This window comes from Lygodium microphyllum, chromosome 8 (genome assembly GCF_053477565.2).
Source record: "Lygodium microphyllum isolate KBCC chromosome 8, Lygodium_microphyllum_v1.1.10, whole genome shotgun sequence".
NCBI classification, from domain to species: domain Eukaryota; kingdom Viridiplantae; phylum Streptophyta; class Polypodiopsida; order Schizaeales; family Lygodiaceae; genus Lygodium; species Lygodium microphyllum.
The window spans coordinates 115,224,559-115,243,770 of record NC_141142.1 but is presented as its reverse complement, the minus strand read 5'-3'; positions in this window follow the sequence as shown (position 1 = coordinate 115,243,770).

Genomic DNA, 19,212 nt, shown 5'->3' with positions numbered 1-19,212 from the left:
GGACACTTGGAAAACGACCCCCGTTGACCTAAATGCCATCTCAGCCATGCTGAAAGGCAATACTCAAACGACCAAACCCTATGGATCACTCACTAAATATATTCCCTGCCCTGAGGATGAGTGGGATTGGGTGCACATCTTGGCAACCATTGACCTACCATTCTTAGATGAGGAAGAACTATATCGGCAGGCTACTAAAGCCGCAACCATGCCAATAGAGAAGCCAACTGTGCCACTCTGCATGATGGCAGGAAGCTCACTCAACCCAAGGAAACTTGTCTCGTTCCATATCCCTAGCAATAAGCTAGAGATTCAGGAAATCGTAGAGTATCTGACAGACACACTGAAGGGCAACTTGGCTGCCAACCTAAAGCCTCTATGTGATCTATTGGCTAAGCCAGAATGGAAATGGACCAAAGTCCACGATCTGAATTTGTTATACAATTGGGCTTTAGTTACTGACGACAAGGAGACTGAAGAGGAAAGCTTAGGCAATGATGAACAGTCTGAAGAGCAAGACTTTGATGACAAGGAATATGAGGACTGCCACTTTACAGGAGATGAAAGTGAGGAAGAGATAGATACAATAGAGTATGACACAAAAGGGAGAACAATAGAACAAATCAAGGCAGACTCGAGGCCCAGGAAGGAAAATATGAATTGGATTGAAAAAGGAGTCATGCGGATGGAGTGCGATAGATCCTGGCTAGAACACATAGGAGCCATGGATTACGAGCAAGCCGAAGTAGCACGACCATGGGTGATCCCAGTGCTCAAGATGGATACACCTACTGAACTACGAGCCCCTGGGGAAACTCCTTCCTCGAGCGAGGGATGCGAGTTTAACTCGAAGTCGAAAATCAGCACTGAGAGTGATCCCGAGATACCCCAACCCTCTAAGGTCAAACGTACAAAAGGGGACTTGCCAGTCCACCTAAGGCACAGGAGATTAAAGGAGGAGGCCAGGACGCGAGCGAAGGACTCAGAAGCAGAGAGGCAAAAGAAACCGCAGGATCTACCCAAACAGTTTACAAAATTTAAAAAGGGTGACAGAGTAGTGATTTTTCTAGGTGCGAAGAGGCAGGGCCAAACTAGTGAACCGATCGAAGGACCTGCCAAATTCAAGGAAGTCAACTTGGCTGGGGAGGGCGAAAATCCAAGACCTGTATTCATTGTAGACGATTTGATTGAGGATGAGGAGGCCAAACTTGTTGCAGTCTTGCAAGAGTATATTGATGTATTTTCCTGGACATTGGAAGAACTTAAAGGGGTCAACCCTAGGATTGTGACTCATAATATCCCAATGGTCTCTGATGCAGTGCCAACAAAGCAACGACCTTACCCCATGAATCCCAAACACGCCCATGCAGTAAAAGAGGAGATTGACAAGCTCATGAAGGCAGGATTAATATATGAGATTGAGCACACGTACTGGGTATCACCAATTGAGATCGTGACGAAGAAGAACGGAAAAATCCGAGTGTGCGTTAATTACAGGAAAGTTAATGCCGCTACGAAGAGGGATAACTACCCTTTACCACACACCGAGCACATGCTTGAGAGGGTAGCAGGTAAAGAGGCCTACAGTTTTCTGGACGGCTTCTTGGGCTACAATCAAGTGCAAGTGCACCTCGATGACAGGCACAAGATTGCCTTCGCCACGGAATGGGGTGTATTCGCCTACATTGTCATGCCCTTTGGGCTGATGAATGCGCCTACAACTTTCCAACGCTTAATGTGCACTATCTTCAAAGATATGCTTAGGCACGAACTAGAGGTGTTTGTAGATGACTTATGCATACACTCTAGTTGGGCCAAACACTTAGAGAAATTGAGAGCTGTCTTTGCACAGTGTCGGTTATAGAACCTCTCGTTGAACCCCTTGAAGTGCCAGTTCTGGGTGAAACAGGATGTATCCTAGGGCACGTGGTGTCAAAGAATAGCATCGCCACAGACTTTTCAAAAGTCAGAGTCATTGTCGATCTTCGGCCACCCAATAACTACAAGGGAGTTCAGTGTTTCTTAGGACATATGATGGGACTTAAAACGGGCCGGCACTAGCTCATGCACTAGCTCTATCATGCGCTCAACAACCCCACGGCCTCGCGGCCAGGAGCGTGGATGACACCTACATCATCTTCCTAAACATCTTGCATTTGTATTACGTCTCATAGTCCAACTCTAACCTAATTAAAACTCCTCAGAGGGAGTCCCAACACATTGCCAAATAGCACGAAGTACAAACATAGGAGATCCTCCCACGGCTGACTGCCGCTACCTCACTACAACTCTCCTACACCTTGGGGATTGGCCCCTCGATGCGTCGCTAAACATATATAACACTTCACACACATTTCCACTCAAGGTACCAATTGATCGTATCCAGGAATGTACCATACCTCACTTTCTTTCCCCTTAGACCCAACGCCTAGCCTACAGCTTAGAACAACCTTACTCACTCAACGTTGGTCATGTTCCTCTAGAAAGCAATTGCCATGCATCCAGGAGGTATTGTCTGATACCTTTTATCATTTCTTTATGATTTATGCAAATTGTGAATGTCTATGTGCTCAAACAAAGAAAAATCAGCATGGTGCACATGTGGAAAACATTTCTTTCAATGATTTTGACTATCGCACTCGTATGCGGTGTTGCATGAACCTAACACCGAGAAACCCTCGTGCTACTAGGTTCTTAATTTTTAATTATCGACCAACCTAAATGGTATACATAAAAACCAGCAAGCTTTTCATAATTTCATTCAACATTTAAACACCTTTTATACACTCTACCCCCTCACCCGTTTAGGTTGTGCATTATTGATCGGTTTAGGGTTCATTTTCCACATTTTTTATTATATAAAAAGCCATAAAAACTCACTAAAACATAAAGGTAGGGCTGAATTGAGGCTAAACCTCATACTTCAGACCCCCCATACATCCACAAACATGGTTCTTATTTTTCCTTAATTTTCGGCACTCAAAATCCATTTTCCCCTTATTTTTCTCTATTTTTCCTATTTTCTTGTATTTTTTTGCAATATTAAATAACTAAAAAATCAAAATGAGTTGTGGGTTGTGGCCCTTAAGTTTATTTGCAGCAAAACCACAAATTTAGTTGGTGTGCCTTATTATTTTTTTCCCATTTATATACAAAAAACACCCAATTTTCCCATATTTCTCATGTTTTACGGGTTTTACACCATTAATTTCAGTCACACAACACTTGTGATTTTCTAATTTTCTGAGCATAAACCAATCAAACTCATAGCAAACAACATTATAATGCATAATCATCCCATGGGAACAAATACTCAGAAGCAAATTGTATAAAACATCAATTTCTTTTGTAAAAATGAAATTATCGTTCTTTGCGGGTTGCAAATTTTTATTTGTCATATCTCGGGACTGATTTTCAGTGGAAATTAATGCGCATGACAGTCCATAATCAGCAATCTTCATTCCTCTTGAACCACGAAGCAATCTGGTCTTCATTGGACATGCATCCGTCATCCATTCTTCTTCTTCTTCTTCACTACATGAATCTGCCCTTAGAGAAGAGAGAGGGAGAGGAGAGAAATACTGAAATCAGAGATTTCCATTGAGGCCACCATTTGACGGGCGAAGACAGGCAATAAGACCAGCTAAGAGAGGGAAGATCAACCCCATGATCGATTATATGGGTTGCTTTCAGCCTGCATACTCCATCTCCATCATGAGAGGACGCAAAAAACGGCCGCCATGTTGCTCCACGTTTTTTTTTCATCCCTCATTCTCTCTCCACGTTTTTTGCTTCATAAGGTGCATAAAATTTTAGAGGGGGGTCCAAACTCAAAAGGCATGCCCAATTTTGGCCTCCCAAGTGTCCACCTTTTCATATCTTGACCATTTTGTGGCCATTTCCCCGTCCGGACTCCGAATTGAGCTCTAAAAAATCTTGGGTGTCCGGCTCGGCATCCCACATTGGCCGGTAACTGTTGTCAACCCACACGACAGTCTGAAAAATTATGAAAAATCGACAAGTGTCACTCGGGTGCCTTTAAAGCACTTTGCCGCTTAAAATCGTCCTAGATCGAGCCGCCGCCTTCGACGTTGAATATTTTTCCCTTGATATTCGTAATTTTTAGCTATTTTTAAGCACTTCTCGGCATCAAAATTTCGCTCTCACTGGCGACCACGGGATAGGGCAACTCAGCCCGTCGAATCCCACACCAGATCTGCACAAAACAACCAAAGGAAGCATCAAGCTAATACAAAGTAGATATATACTAAACACAACACAATGCTCACCGTACCCCCTGACAGAACTAAGGCATGACATCTACAAGGAGTAGGCCTAGCATAATCTGAGAAAATGTCCGAAGCTAGTCACTAACCGACTGCTCCAACACGGCCAAACTAAAAAGAACTGTCAAAGAGGTTGCCCTAAGTGGTGGTCTGAACTACCTAGCTAACTAAGGACAACACAACTAGGAGCTCCTATTAGGCGAGGAATCCTATAGCCTGATCAAGAAGTGTTTTCTTTTAGAACATTTCAGCTTTTAGGTTTTTTTTAAAATTTTAGTGACATACTCAGGCATATAAAAAGGAGGGAGCTGAGTGTAGTGACCCAAGGAGACCAGGGCATCGGCCTCAAGTCCTGTCTCAGTACCTAAGAACCTACCAAGCCCTCGCAAGGCGATACTTAATCCTTTTTTTATGCTCACTTTTATTTTCGCTCCAACCTTCCTTATTTTCTTCTTTTCCAGCAAGATGCCACCCCTAGGAAGACAAGGCATCGACCCCGGGTCTGACTCGTCTCCAAGAACCCACCAAGCCTTCGCTAGGCAATGATCAACTGCTTATAAATTTTCCTTTTTTTTCTTCTTCAATTTTTATAGGGGTTAGAACCCCTTTTTACACACCTTTGTATATATTTATTATCTTTTGGGATATTCTGGGTTTTTTTTCCTTTATCCTCATTTTTCCTTTTTTGGCAGGCTTCTCTAACTGCCTCACAACTAACAAGAACTCCTGGAATAGCTGCCTAGCAGGCTAGTAAAATAGGGTCACTAGAACTCCCTTCTAGAACAGGTCTTTCAATGCTTGACAATGTCTTTATAGGAGGCAACAACTACTCAGACCTCCCTCAAACATATTGAACCTAAACCTCAGGACTTCATGCCTTGGACGCCGGTCCTCAACAAGAAATGAAAAACCCCTTTAACAAGTACACAAACATGTATAGTATAAAAACCACAGTGCTCATAAAGGAGGGATATCACCTGGATAGGGCCACGAGAAGCTTCCACGCAACAAAAGGCTCCTTCCAAGCTCTTCTTCGAACTTGTCTAGCACAGAACTCAAACCAGAAACCATTAACCGCACCTGCACTAAACAGACAACTGGCCCTCTTGGCCTAACGAGATCTGGATGTAATCTCCAAAGCAGCTAGCCTTCCTAGCTTAAAACTAGATAGGTCATTTTAGTCCACGTAATACTGATGTCCTTGGTATATACATCACACTCTATCAGACTACCTAGGGTGCCAAGAATAGCATATCATAGGTCGACTAACCCCATGCTACTCATGCAAGTTAGCTAAAAGCTTGACCTTGTATTTCTTTTCTTTTCTTTTTCTTAGGGTTTTCTTCCTGTAGAGCTACAAGCCCAAGCCTTTCCACAAATAACTCATCAATAAGGCCGATCCCTTCTTGGGCACTATGAGCTAAATGAATGGTCTCAGTGGACTCACATGCCTTACATTTATTGTATTCCGAATAAACTGGTCTTTCAAGTGGCTGAGTGGTCCCTTCAGGAGAAATAATCATAGATTTGTACTCATTTGAACCTCCTCTATTTGGATTTTCACATAAATCAGTGTTGCAACCCAAACTAGGTAGAGCTTCAAGCCTAGGCACATCACGTGGGTGTATCCCAAGGCAGTGTATATTGTCAGATGTATATCCAGTCTTATCCTCTTGGGGGTTCAACAAAATATATCCAGATGGGATCCTTGGCCTTGCATCCGACATTCCTGCCACACTTTTGGAGATTTTGGGTCTCCAAACCCATCTCACATTTCCCTTAATATTCTTACACTCCCTCAATTTACTGCACTGGTCTAACAAACTCAATGCAAACTTATCCCTATGGCCAAATGGCCTCACATCCTTGTGAACTTTGTGAAGCACAGGTGGACTTTTAGCATTTTGCATCCTCTTTACAAAAGATGTCTTTACTTGTTTACGTCCATACTGTAAATTTTCTTCCATAAGAACCATGCTTTCACTGGAGGGAACAACATCCACCCGGAAGCATGATTCCAACACCAAAGTTCTCTCAAGAGCCTTACTAGCAATAAAATTAGAACCACACATAGAATTCTTATCAACACTCATAGGTCCATTGGTGCAATCCATATTTCCATCACAACTATCTCTCGTGGAAGTGTTACAAGCCCTACTGGGACTTACATGTCTTGCCACCTGTTCACTGAGAGGCATGTTATTACTACTCATAGGATGGCCATTTTTTGCTTTGAGATTTTGGCCACCAAGGTTCCCCTCATAGGCTATCTTGGTATCAACAAGTGAGCTGTCTTCTTGCAAAAATGGTTGGAAACTAGGATGCACTTGTACTGAGCGGGGAAAACTCCAAAATTTTTCCCAACATCTCTGAATGTGACCCTCATAATCAATGGCATGCATTTTTGCTTCCCTTAACGACTTAGGATTCTGCAGTCCCACTTGGATTTGTGTATTAATCTCTAAGCCATTCAGAAAGAGCTCACATAGCACATCATCTGGTAGAGTGTCAAGATTGTGGGAGAGAAGGAAGGAGTCTCACTTGTAGCTTTCTTGCTTGCACAATGGGGGAATACACACAAGGGTGGAGGCTGAAAACAGTTTTCCTCTTCTTAGTTGTGTAAGCCAAAAGAACTCTCATACAAAGAAATAGAAGAACCCTATATATGGGTCTCAAACCAAACTCAACTAACTAAGGTGGCATACTAACTGAGCCACGAACTAGAGTAGATAAGGATAGCTATCATGTAGCTATTATTCATGGGCGGTGTACCAACCGCGTCTGCAACTGACACGTCGGTGACATAAATACACAACGGTCACCCTGGCGTATCACGAGTGGAGCTCGATATCTCAACACTCCCCCTCGAGCTCAATCCCAATTCCTGCACACCAAGCAGGTCTCTGAACTTGCGCAGCTTCTCTGCGCCCAATGCCTTCGTGAATATGTCAGCTACTTGATCCTCTGTGCTGACATAAACTAGATCAATAAGACCTAGTAAAACCCTCTCTCGCACATAGTGATAATGCACCTCAATGTGCTTTGTTCTAGCATGATAGACTAGGTTATTTGCCAAGTGTATACTGCTCATGTTGTCACAATAAATGACAACTGGCCCATCTGTAGACTGATGCATATCATAAAGTAGCTTATGCAACCAAGCTACCTCACATGCAGCCATTGCTGCATCCCTGTACTCAGCCTCTGTGCTCGATAAGGCAACTGTAGGCTGTTTCTTGCTGCTCCAAGTGACTGCAGCACTCCCAAAAGAGAACACATATCCACTGGTAGATCGTCTATCAGAAATACTACCAGCCTAATCAGCATCAGTGTATCCATGCAACTGTATCTGAACCCCAGTCTCATAAAATAGTCCATACTGCAATGTGGACTTCACATACCTGAGTATGCGTCTAGCCGCATCCAAATGTGGTTTCCTTGGAGCCTGCATAAACTGACTTACCAATCCAACAACATAGCTCAAATCTGGCCTGGTAATAGTCATATAAATCAAACTTCCTACTATGCGTCTGTACATAGTAGGGTCTTCTAGAAGCTCACCTGCATCTGTGCTCAGCTTCACATTCTGCTCCAAAGGAACTGAAATAGGCTTACAGCCTGTCATCCCATATTTGGACAGCATGTCCAATCCATATTGCCTCTACAAGAGCTGTATCCCACTTGGTGATCTAATCACCTCAATGCCCAAGAAATAATGCAGCTCTCCCAAATCCTTCATCTCAAACTTCTGCTTCAATAGCATTTTCACATGAAGGATATCTTCATCACTGTCACCTGTCATAATCAAATCATCAACATAAATGACAAGTAGCATAATACCTTTCTCTGTTTTTCTCACATAAAGTGAGAAATCTGCCTTGGAAATCTGAAAGCCAATAGTGACAAGATACTGTCCTATCTTGTCAGACCATGCTCTAGGTGCTTGCTTCAAGCCATACAAGGCTTTCTTCAACCTGCAAACAAACTCAGGATGAACAGCATGCACATAACCTGGTGGCTGCTCCATATAGACCTCTTCTTGCAAATCACCATGCAAGAAGGCATTCTTTACATCCATCTGATGTAAAGACCATCCCTTTGATGCAGCCATAGCAATGACTGCTCTTACAGTTGCCATCCTTGCAACTGGACTGAATGTTTCTTCATAGTCAATGCCATATGTTTGTGCATACCCCTTGACTACTAATCTTGCCTTGTATCTGTTCACAGAACCATCTGCATTGTGCTTCACCTTATAAACCCACTTACAGCCAATTGCATTCTTACCTTTAGGCAAAGGTACTAACTCCCATGTAGCATTTGCTTCCAAGGCATCCATTTCTTCATCCATGGCTTTCTCCCATTTTTATTTTCCCATGGCTTGCTCAAAAGAAGTGGGTTCTGGTTCCTGTATCACTTTAACCATATATGCATAGTGAATGGCTGTAAATCCATCATATTTCAGCCTATCCACAGGATACCTAGCTCTCGTAGACCTGCGCAAAGTAGGTTCACTCCCAGGTGCTCTCAAAACATCCCTGGTCTTCCTTACTCCAGGTGTAACAATAGAAGGAATACCCAACTCATCATCAATGCTCTGTTCTGAGCCACTGGATTCACCATCCACATAAGAGTGACCTGCATTCACATCAAACATGGGCTGATCAACCTTCTCTTTTCCTTTTCGTGATACCTGCATACCACTATTTGCATTGCTTTGAGAAGAATCTCCTGATCTCAATCTGCCTGTCCATGGCGAAGAATGTGAACCACTGCTAGAGGACGCTCCAGGTCCACTAATATTTTGTGACTGCTGCTGTGAATTCTGTGCAGCATTACCATTTTGTGCATCTACATCATCAATCACATTTACTGGTTTATACCAGCTACTCATCTCATCAAAAACAACATCTCTGCTCACTGTAAACTTACGAGTAGAAGGGTTATAGCATCTATACCCTTTTTGCTGCAGAGAGTAACCAATAAAGATGCACTTCTCAGCTTTTGGATCCAACTTGGATCTCAACTCATCTGGCACATGTACATAGGCAATGCAACCAAAAATTTTCAAATGAGAAATATTTGGTTTCCTACCAGTATACCTCTCCTCTGGAGTCATTCCATGTATTGCTGCAGTGGGAGTCCTGTTCATTATGTAGACTGCTATAGCAACTGCTTCAGCCCAATAAAAATCTGGCAAGTCTTTTTCATTGAGCATGGCACGAGATACCTCTCCAATATGTCTGTTTTTTCTTTCTGCAATTCCATTTTGCTGTGGGGTATGACTGCATGAATATTGCTGCTTTATGCCATGCTCCTGCAAGAACCTTGCAAACTCATTTGAGAGGTACTCTCCCCCTCCATCTGACCTTAGGCATTTTACTTGCAGGCCTGTTTCTTTTTCAACCATAGCTTTAAGAGTTTTGAAATGCCCAAAAACTTCACTTTTCTTTTTCATAAAATACACCCAAACTTTTCTGCTATAGTCATCAATAAAACTGACAAAATAATGACAGCCTCCAAGAGATGCAGCTTTAGTAGTCCACACATCAGAGTGGATTAATTCCAATGGCTTCTTACTCTCTTGAACATGTCTAGGAAATGGTTTCCTTGCCTGTTTTCCAAACTGACAGGCTTCACATACCTTATGTATTTCTGCAACCTTGAATTTAGGCAAACCTGCAACAATATTTTGGGCCTGCATTGATTTAAGTCGTTGTACATTAACATGACCAATGCGTTTATGCCAGATATCAATATCTGCAACTACACCGGTCCCATGTGCAAACATTGCTGCACTCAATTCAGACATGTCTGCATCCAATGTAAACATTCTACCCTTCTTCTTTCCTTTTGCTATCAAGCGACCTTTATTTTTCATATCCTCAACAAAGCATCCATGAGGATTAAATCTGACTTGCAAGCCCTGTTCAACCATTTGACCAACAGAAACTAGATTCTTGGTGATATTCGGGACATGAAATACATCGGACAGGTATTTCTTTTTCCCATCCTGCATAGACAAGGGAATTTTTCCAATCTGCACAATAGGATGTGTAGTATCATCACCAGTCTCCACAAATCCTGGTTTTTTCATTTTCCTTGCATCCTCCATCCATTCTGCATGACCTGTCATGTGGTTTGATGCACCTGAGTCAACATACCATACATCATTGCTTTCTTCTGCACTTGTCATAGAATTGTTGATGTGCTGCACCATGAACAAATGCTCATTTCTGTCATCACCCTGTCTACTAGAAGATGCATAATTCCCTTGTTGCAGTTTTCCATTCATGATGTCATTCTGCTTTTTATAGCAGTCTTTAGCCATATGACCCATTTTACCACAGTAGTAGCATTCAACATTACTGTTTGCATTTTGGCCTCTTTGCCATCCACCACGACCTCTTTGGCTCCCCCTGCCTCTAGAGTTACCACGTCCTCCTCCATAGGACTGGTTTTCTTGAGTTTGCTGCATATTCTGATTTCTGCCACGGCCTCCAAATCGGCCTCCTCTACCTCTGCCTCTACCTCTTCCAGCATTTGAGTAGAAGACAGCTTCTTTTGAAGTTCCTCCTGAAGAAGATGCACCACCATTTCTCTGTTCCTCAGAAATTAGAAGAGCAATCAACTCCTCAAAATCAGGAAATCTTTCACGAACTGAAATGGATGTCCGAAACTGTGCATAATCCTTTCCTAGACCATTCAAGGTCACAGAAACTAAATCATCATCTTCCACTGGCGACCCAATGGAAGCAAGTGCATCTGCAATCTTCTTCACCTTCATGTGGTAGTCATTGATGCTCATATTTTCTCTTTGCACATTGTGTAACTCTTGCTTGAGCTGCATTTTCCTAGCTTGCGTATTTGTGCTATACATCTTTGACAGAGTATCCCATGCCTCCTTTGGCGTACTTGCATCCTGAATATGCACAATCATAGAGTTTGAAATGCTGATAGACAGCCAGTACATAACTTTCCTGGCTCTCTCATGACATGCTTTGAATGCCTGCATTTGCTGTTGATTGGGAACATCAGGAAGAACTGGTTCTTCTTCATTTCCTGCAACAAATTCCCAATATCCTTTTCCCATAAGGAAATTCGTCATTCTAAACTTCCATGCCTGGAAGTTGTTCTTGTCAAGCTTTTTAGTGACAATCTGTGAAAGAGAATCAGACGCCATTACAGAATACTGCAAGAAATTCTGTCACTGCAAAAAAACACAGCTTCACCCTCACAAGGGCAAATCTGCAAAACTGGCGAAAGTTGTATTTGACCACACAGTCACTTCCTAGTGACGATTTTGCATAAACAAGAACCAAGGATGATTCTGAAACTCCCAATGTCTCTGCGCACAAGCATACGATGCAATTTCTACAGTAACTTTTCACCGACCTGTAGAACAGTGGCTGCACAGCATAAAACTGAGCCTTTTCCTGAGTGCGTGCAGAAAACTTCCGTCTGCGAAACAGGCCCCGAAATGGCCTCAAATTAAAAAAAACAAGGTCGCCAAGGGCTAAAGCCCTTTCTCGCAGCATATACTGCCCTCTTGCTTCACCGCGAAGGGCGTCTCAACCTGAGACAATGCACTCCTGCACTTTCCGGCTGTGCTACCTGCAGAGATCTGCTCCCAAAACAGAAAATGAAAGCAACACTGCTCATCTTACCAGACCACCGCGAGCTTGGCTTGCTTTCTTGAGCTCCTTACCACGAACAAGGCTCTGATACCATGTCAAGATTGTGGGAGAGAAGGAAGGAGTCTCACTTGTAGCTTTCTTGCTTGCACAATGGGGGAATACACACAAGGGTGGAGGTTGAAAACAATTTTCCTCTTCTTAGTTGTGTAAGCCAAAAGAACTCTCATACAAAGAAATAGAAGAACCCTATATATGGGTCTCAAACCAAACTCAACTAACTAAGGTGGCATACTAACTGAGCCACGAACTAGAGTAGATAAGGATAGCTATCATGTAGCTATTATTCATGGGCGGTGTACCAACCGCGTCTGCAACTGACACGTCGGTGACATAAATACACAACGGTCACCCTGGCGTATCACGAGTGGAGCTCGATATCTCAACATAGAGCACTAGCTCTTCTTGGCCAAAGCCTAAGAGTAGTATCAAAGGCTCTAGCATACTCTTTAACAGAAGGATAAGACTCTTGTCTAAACTGCATAAGCTGCCCTAAGACCTGAATCATAGGGAGCTGTTTTTCATACTCATCTAGAAATCTATCACAAGACTCCTCAAATGATTTGATCGATCCTCTTGGGAGGCTCCAGTACCATTTCCTTGCCTCTCCCTTTAGGGTACTTGGGAATACAAGCATCCGATGTAAATCATCGAACCAACTTGCAATGCAAGTTAGGTCATATTCTCTTAAATGAATCATCGGATCCTCATCTGGCAACCCATAAAAAACTGGGAGATCTCTATAAAGAGGAAGACATTTAGTCCTCCCTTTTGGGATCAACACCGGGTCATTAAAATCTTCATATTCATCATGATCTGGGTCCAGCCTCTTAGGATCTTTAACCTCTTCCATCCCCACCCTTTTCGGTGTAGGGGGGTTAATATCCTCATTGACATCCCTTTCTGCCAACTCACTGAGTGGTCTAGGGAGTCCTATAAATTTCAACATGTCCTTTTGATTCTCTCTTAGAGGGTCTTCCATACCTTTCCCTTTAAAAGGAAAGTCCATAACGGGTTTATATAAGAGCTTTTGGTCCTTATCTATGGCTGATTTATCATTACCACTTCTTAAAACTTGGGAATTGTGCCTTTGAAACAACGGTTTTCCCTTGACAGCTAGGGATTCAAACATCATTATGATGCCTACTATGTCGTCATGGTGGCCCATTACACGGGATGTTTCAGCCACAAGCATATTCCATCGTATATTAGCATTTTCCGATGGCATTATGGTTTTAGCATGATGACTTGCTGATGCCATAACCACCCTAGTTTCCAACATGCTTGTTTCATGCCCTCTAGGTTGATGGATGGTTAAACATGATTTCTCTTGGGTAGAGACCACACCAAGGCGAACCTCGGCCCATGCCATCGTATTAGAGGATGGGGTAACCACTAATTGGCTACTCTTTTCATCACATAGATTATCTTCTGTAGAGGACTCATGCTCTACATAACTAACTAAGTCCATTAGTAAGTTTTGTATGGGGAAAGCCAAGTTTTTCCATCCTTGAACAAACCCATTTTATGGATAATTTAGGGTCCCTTGAAACCCTAGATTCGAAAACCGCCACTTATAGGTAGCTCCCGACAGACACATCACTGATGGGACCTAAAATGGGCCGGCACTGGCTCATGCACTAGCCGGACCTCTATCATGCGCTCAACAACCCCACGGCCTCACGGCTAGGAGCGTGGATGATACCTACATTATCTTCCTAAACATCTTGCATTTGTATTACATCTCGTAGTCCAACTCAAACCCAATTAACACTCCTCAGAGGGAGTCCCAACACATTGCCAAATAGTACGAAGTACAAACATAGGAGGTCCTCCCACGGCTGACTGCCGCTACCTTACTGCGACTCTCCTACACCTTGGGGATTGGCCCCTCGATGCATCGCTAAACATATATAACACTTCGCACACATTTCCACTCAAGGTACCAATTGATCGTATCCGGGAATGTACCATACCTCACTTTCTTTCCCCTTAGACCCAACGCCTAGCCTACAGCTTAGAACAACCTTACTCACTCAACGTTGGTCATGTTCCTCTAGAAAGCAATGGCCATGCATCCAGGAGGTATTGTCTGATACCTTTTATCATTTCTTTATGATTTATGTAAATTGTGAATGCCTATGTGCTCAAACAAAGAAAAATCAGCATGGTGCACATGTGGAAAACATTTCTTTCAATGATTTTGACTATCGCTCGTATGCGGTGTTGCATGAACCTAGCACCGAGAAACCCTCGTGCTACTAGATTCTTAATTTTTAATTATCAACCAACCTAAATGGTATGCATAAAAACTAGCAAGCTTTTCATCATTTCATTCAGCATTTAAACACCTTTTATACACTCTACCCCCTCACCTGTTTAGGTTGTGCATTATTGATCGGTTTAGGGTTCATTTTCCACATTTTTTATTATATAAAAAGCCATAAGAACTCACTAAAACATAAAGGTAGGGCTGAACTGAGGCCAAACCTCATACTTCAGACCCCCCATACATCCACAAACATGGTTCTTATTTTTCCTTAATTTTCGGCACTCAAAATCCATTTTTTCCTTATTTTTTCCCATTTTTTCTATTTTTCTTGTATTTTTTGCAATATTAATAAATAAAAATTAAAAATGAGTTGTGGGCTGTGGCCCTTAGGTTCATTTGCAGTAAAACCACAAATTTAGTTGGTGTGTCTTATTATTTTTTTCCCATTTATATACTAAAAACACCCAATTTTCCCATATTTCGCATGTTTTACGGGTTTTACACCATTAATTTTAGTCACACAACACTTGTGATTTTCTGATTTTCTGAGCATAAACTGATCAAACTCATAGCAAACAACATTATAATGCATAATCATCCCATGGGAACAAATACTCAGAAGCAAATTGCATAAAACATCAATTTCCTTTGTAAAAATTAAATTACCATTCTTTGTGGGTTGCGGGTTTTTATTTGCCATATCTCGGGACTAATTTCCAGTGGCCATTAATGCCCATGACAGTCCACAATCAGCAATCTTCATTCCTCTTGAACCACGGAGCAATCCGGTCTTCATTGGACAAGCATCCATCATCCATTCTTCTTCTTCTTCTTCACTACATGAATCTGCCCTTAGAGGAGAGAGGGAGAGGAGAGAGAAATACTGAAATCAGAGATTTCCATTGAGGCCACCATTTGACGGGTGAAGACAGGCGATAAGACCAGCCAAGAGAGGGAAGATCAACCCCATGATCGATTGTATGGATTGCTTTGAGCCTGCATACTCCATCTCCATCATGAGAGGGCGCAAAAAACGGCCGCCATGTTGCTCCACGTTTTTTCTTTATCCCTCATTCTCTCTCCATGTTTTTTGCTTCATAAGGTGCATAAAATTTTAGAGGGGGATCCAAACTCAAAAGGCATGCCCAATTTTGGCCTCCCAAGTGTCCACCTTTTTATATCTTGACCATTTTGTGGCCATTTCCCCGTCCGGACTCCGAATTGAGCTTTGAAAAATCCTGGGGGCCCGGCTCGGCATCCCGCAATGGGTGGTAACTGTTGTCAACCTGCACGACAGTCTGAAAAATTATGAAAAATCAACAAGTGTCACTCGGATGCCTTTAAATAACTTTGCCGCTTAAAATCGTCCTAAATCGAGCCACCACCTTCGATGTTGAATATTTTTCCCTTGATATTCGTAATTTTTAGCTATTTTTAAGCACTTCTCGGCATCAAAATTCCGCTCTCAACATACTGGATACTATCGCCGCTTTGTACTAAATTATGCACTGATTGCTAGACCATTGTATAAGCTGTTGATCGTGTTTGAGTGGAGTAAGGAATGGCAGTGCGTATATGAAGAGTTAAAGAAGGCTCTTACCAGTGCACCAATCTTACGAGCCCCAGATTGGAACATAATGTTTCATGTGCACATAGACGCCTCTAAGTTTGCTATTGGGGCCGTGCTATGCCAGCCTGGTGACCATAACTTAGACTATTCAATGAGTTTTTGCCAGAGGCAGCTCACAGAGACCGAGATGAATTATTCCACCATAGAAAGGGAGGGGTTGGCCATGGTATTTGCTGTAAAGAAATTTAGTCATTATCTGTTGGCCACTCCCTTTGTCTTCTTTGTTGACCATCAAGCCTTGCTCTATCTTGTGAACAAGCCTTGCGCTACAGGATGCATAGCTAGATGGTTACTTCTCCTATTGGAATTTGACTTCTTTGTGGTTGTATGCAAAGGAAAGCAATATTACATGGTTGACCATATGTCCCGCATACCCACAGGAGAAGCTGCTGGACAAGGCATACCTGACGATTTACCAAATGCTCATCTCTTTAACTTGTCTAGTGAGAGAGAATTGTTTAAAGCTGATCTGACGCCATATTGGGCTGATGATGTAGTTCAGGTGCTGGAGAACGGATTACCTGAGAGACCAATTGAGAAGGTCAGGCTGAGGAGACTTATTTTGAAAATCCAACCATACCAATTGATAGCTGGCCATCTCTATAGGTTAGGACAAGACAGTTTGTTGCGCAGATGCATGTGCAAGCACGAGATGCACAATGCATTGAAAGAAGCACATGGCGGAATCGCTAGAGGATACTTTAGCGGGGATACAACAGCCTGAAAGGTGCTGCAATCCCAACTATGGTGGCCCACCCTATTCCGTGATGCTGCTAAATTTGTGAAGCACTGCGACGAATGCCAAAGAACCAAGGTGCCCGTCCACAAAGATAAAATGGAGTTGACCCCTGTCATAGCCCACAATCCTTTGAAAAATGGAGCATCGACTTCATTGGACCTATCAGTCCCGCGGCACAGTACTCTCAAGCTCGCTACATCATAGTGGCATACTTTTCTAATCATTCACAGAAAATCCTTGCCCTATTACCCTCAAGCTAACGGACAAGCAGAATCCACCAATAAAATCCTAGTCAATGTACTCACAAAAGTGGTATCTACATCTCGAAGTGACTGGGACAACAAGTTAATGGCGGCCTTGTAGGCCTATCATACGGCTTATAAAACGGCTATAGGCCAGACGCCCTTTAGGCTGACTTATGGAACGGAGGCCATTCTGCCCTTAGAGTTTTTTAACCCTAGCTTAAGGATAGCAATGCAGGAGCACTGGGAGAGAAGAGACGCTTGGACAAATCACTTGGTAGAGCTAGAACGTCTCACGGAAACCCGGCTCTTGGCCACCCATGCGCTGATTTGTGAGAAAGCACGGAGGAAAATGTGGTTTGACAAGCATGTCAAACAATGCGACTTTGATCAAGGGGATCTCGTTCTACTATACTCTATGAAGGGTCACAAAGAGAAAATGAAATTCCGTGGATTGGGACCTTTCCGAGTACGTGCAATTAGTCAAGAACGGGCAATGTTGAATTAGAGACACTCGAAAGCAAAGGAATCGGCTTTTTCAATGACAGCCGCATAAAAAAATACTATCCTCCTTCCCACCCATTGCATGAGCCACCTATGTTGGAAGCCCCTGTCAACGTCTGCATGGCTACTATTACAGAAATAACAGATCAAGATGAAGAAGCAGTGGCAGCAGCCTACTTACGAATCACCGTCATTGCGGAAAAGACCTATTCTTTTGATGCTTTGATTGACGAAGGTGCTGTTACAATATCTTGACGCATGACCATTGGACACGCATTGGTCAACCTAAATTGCAACCCACCAACGCCAAACTCACCCCATTTGGGGGCAATGCTTACACGCTCTTAGGGAAGTGCAAAGTGGTCATTTCTATCAAGTCTGTGAACGTATACCAGTTTTCTTTCATGTGTTGCCTAACACAAAAGGGGCCGGTAATATGCCACTATTAGGTCGTACTTTTAAGAAGCAGACGAATTGTAATGTGGATTATAATCTAGATCGCATTCATCTTGCTATAGGCAATGTGCGCATAGTGATGACTTTTAGCAAGGGATGTTCTGACCCTTTCAACATTGTGAAGCCACCGGTAGAAATCACTACGACCACACCTACGCTCAAGTCTACACAAAAGGACACTAAGGTCTCATGCCAAGCTCTAGACCCTAGACCCAAACCCACCAAGAGTGATCACAAGGCCAAGGAGTGTAAGCTTATATGGGTGCCAAAGTGACAAAGACCACCTCCGGGTAGACCACCCAAACGTGCTTCTAAACGCCAAAACAATCAGCGGCCTAAGAGGCAATTTGGACACTATCAATGTAGGCACACAACCAAGCCGTGATGGATCCCCAAAGATCTCTTGCGAGTGCAAGGCTACTATGAAGGCAACCCTTGGATTTGGGTGCCTAAGAATGGCAAGTCTAAAGGCTCATCTCCAAGCAACCTCACTTTAGTGAGAGAGGCTTGCAAACATAGCGCCCGGGCCGTAGTTAGCAAACCACTGTCGGCTGTGACTAATAAGTCCCATCTAATTTATCGATCAAAGTAATCGCTAAAAGCCTCAAGCTTACCTCATTCAAAAGAGTTGAATACTTCCGTGACTATGCACTCAGAACCTAGCACAACTTCCATGCCACCAGAGCTTCCTACAGCACTTCAAAGTGCTTCGGAGTGCAAAGCCACACCCTTGACACTTGCAATGGAGTCATTGCTCTCCAGCTCAATTGCACCATCACCACCAGCAGGTCTTAGGCCTTCCTATGTGGTACGATCTTTCCTTTCCTTGGCTAAAGACCTTGCTGAAACTTCGGGAGATGACCTTGTGACCTGCATTAAGGTGTTAGACCACACTTTCACCACATTTTCTAGGAGTTATGAGCGGTTGGACCTAGGTCTTCTTGATGAACCACTTGCTTCTGATGTTCGTGCATTACCATGCACTTGGGAGAAATACGAGTTTATGACCGTCAAATTCCCCAAGATTGCTACTGAACTAATAGCAAATGAAGAAATCTCAAAGGAGCAAGCTGTTCTCAAGCGACTAATCACCTCATACCGTAAGCCTCCTTGTTCTGCTCTCGAACAAGAATTACATGAGCTCATGCAACTTGCAAGCTCAACCTCCTCGTTCTTACAGCAGTGGTTCACTTTGCGGACCCAATGGGAAAAGAAAGGCTATTATATCATGACAAATGCTGAACAAAGGAGGGAAATCAAGACCATTGAGTACGATCCTACGTATGTGGCACCTCTTTCATTTAGAGTTTTTGCCATTACCCGGAACCAACACTTAGATGACCAAGTCCTAGCCCATCCTTACATTGACCAATTCCTTACGAAAGAAGA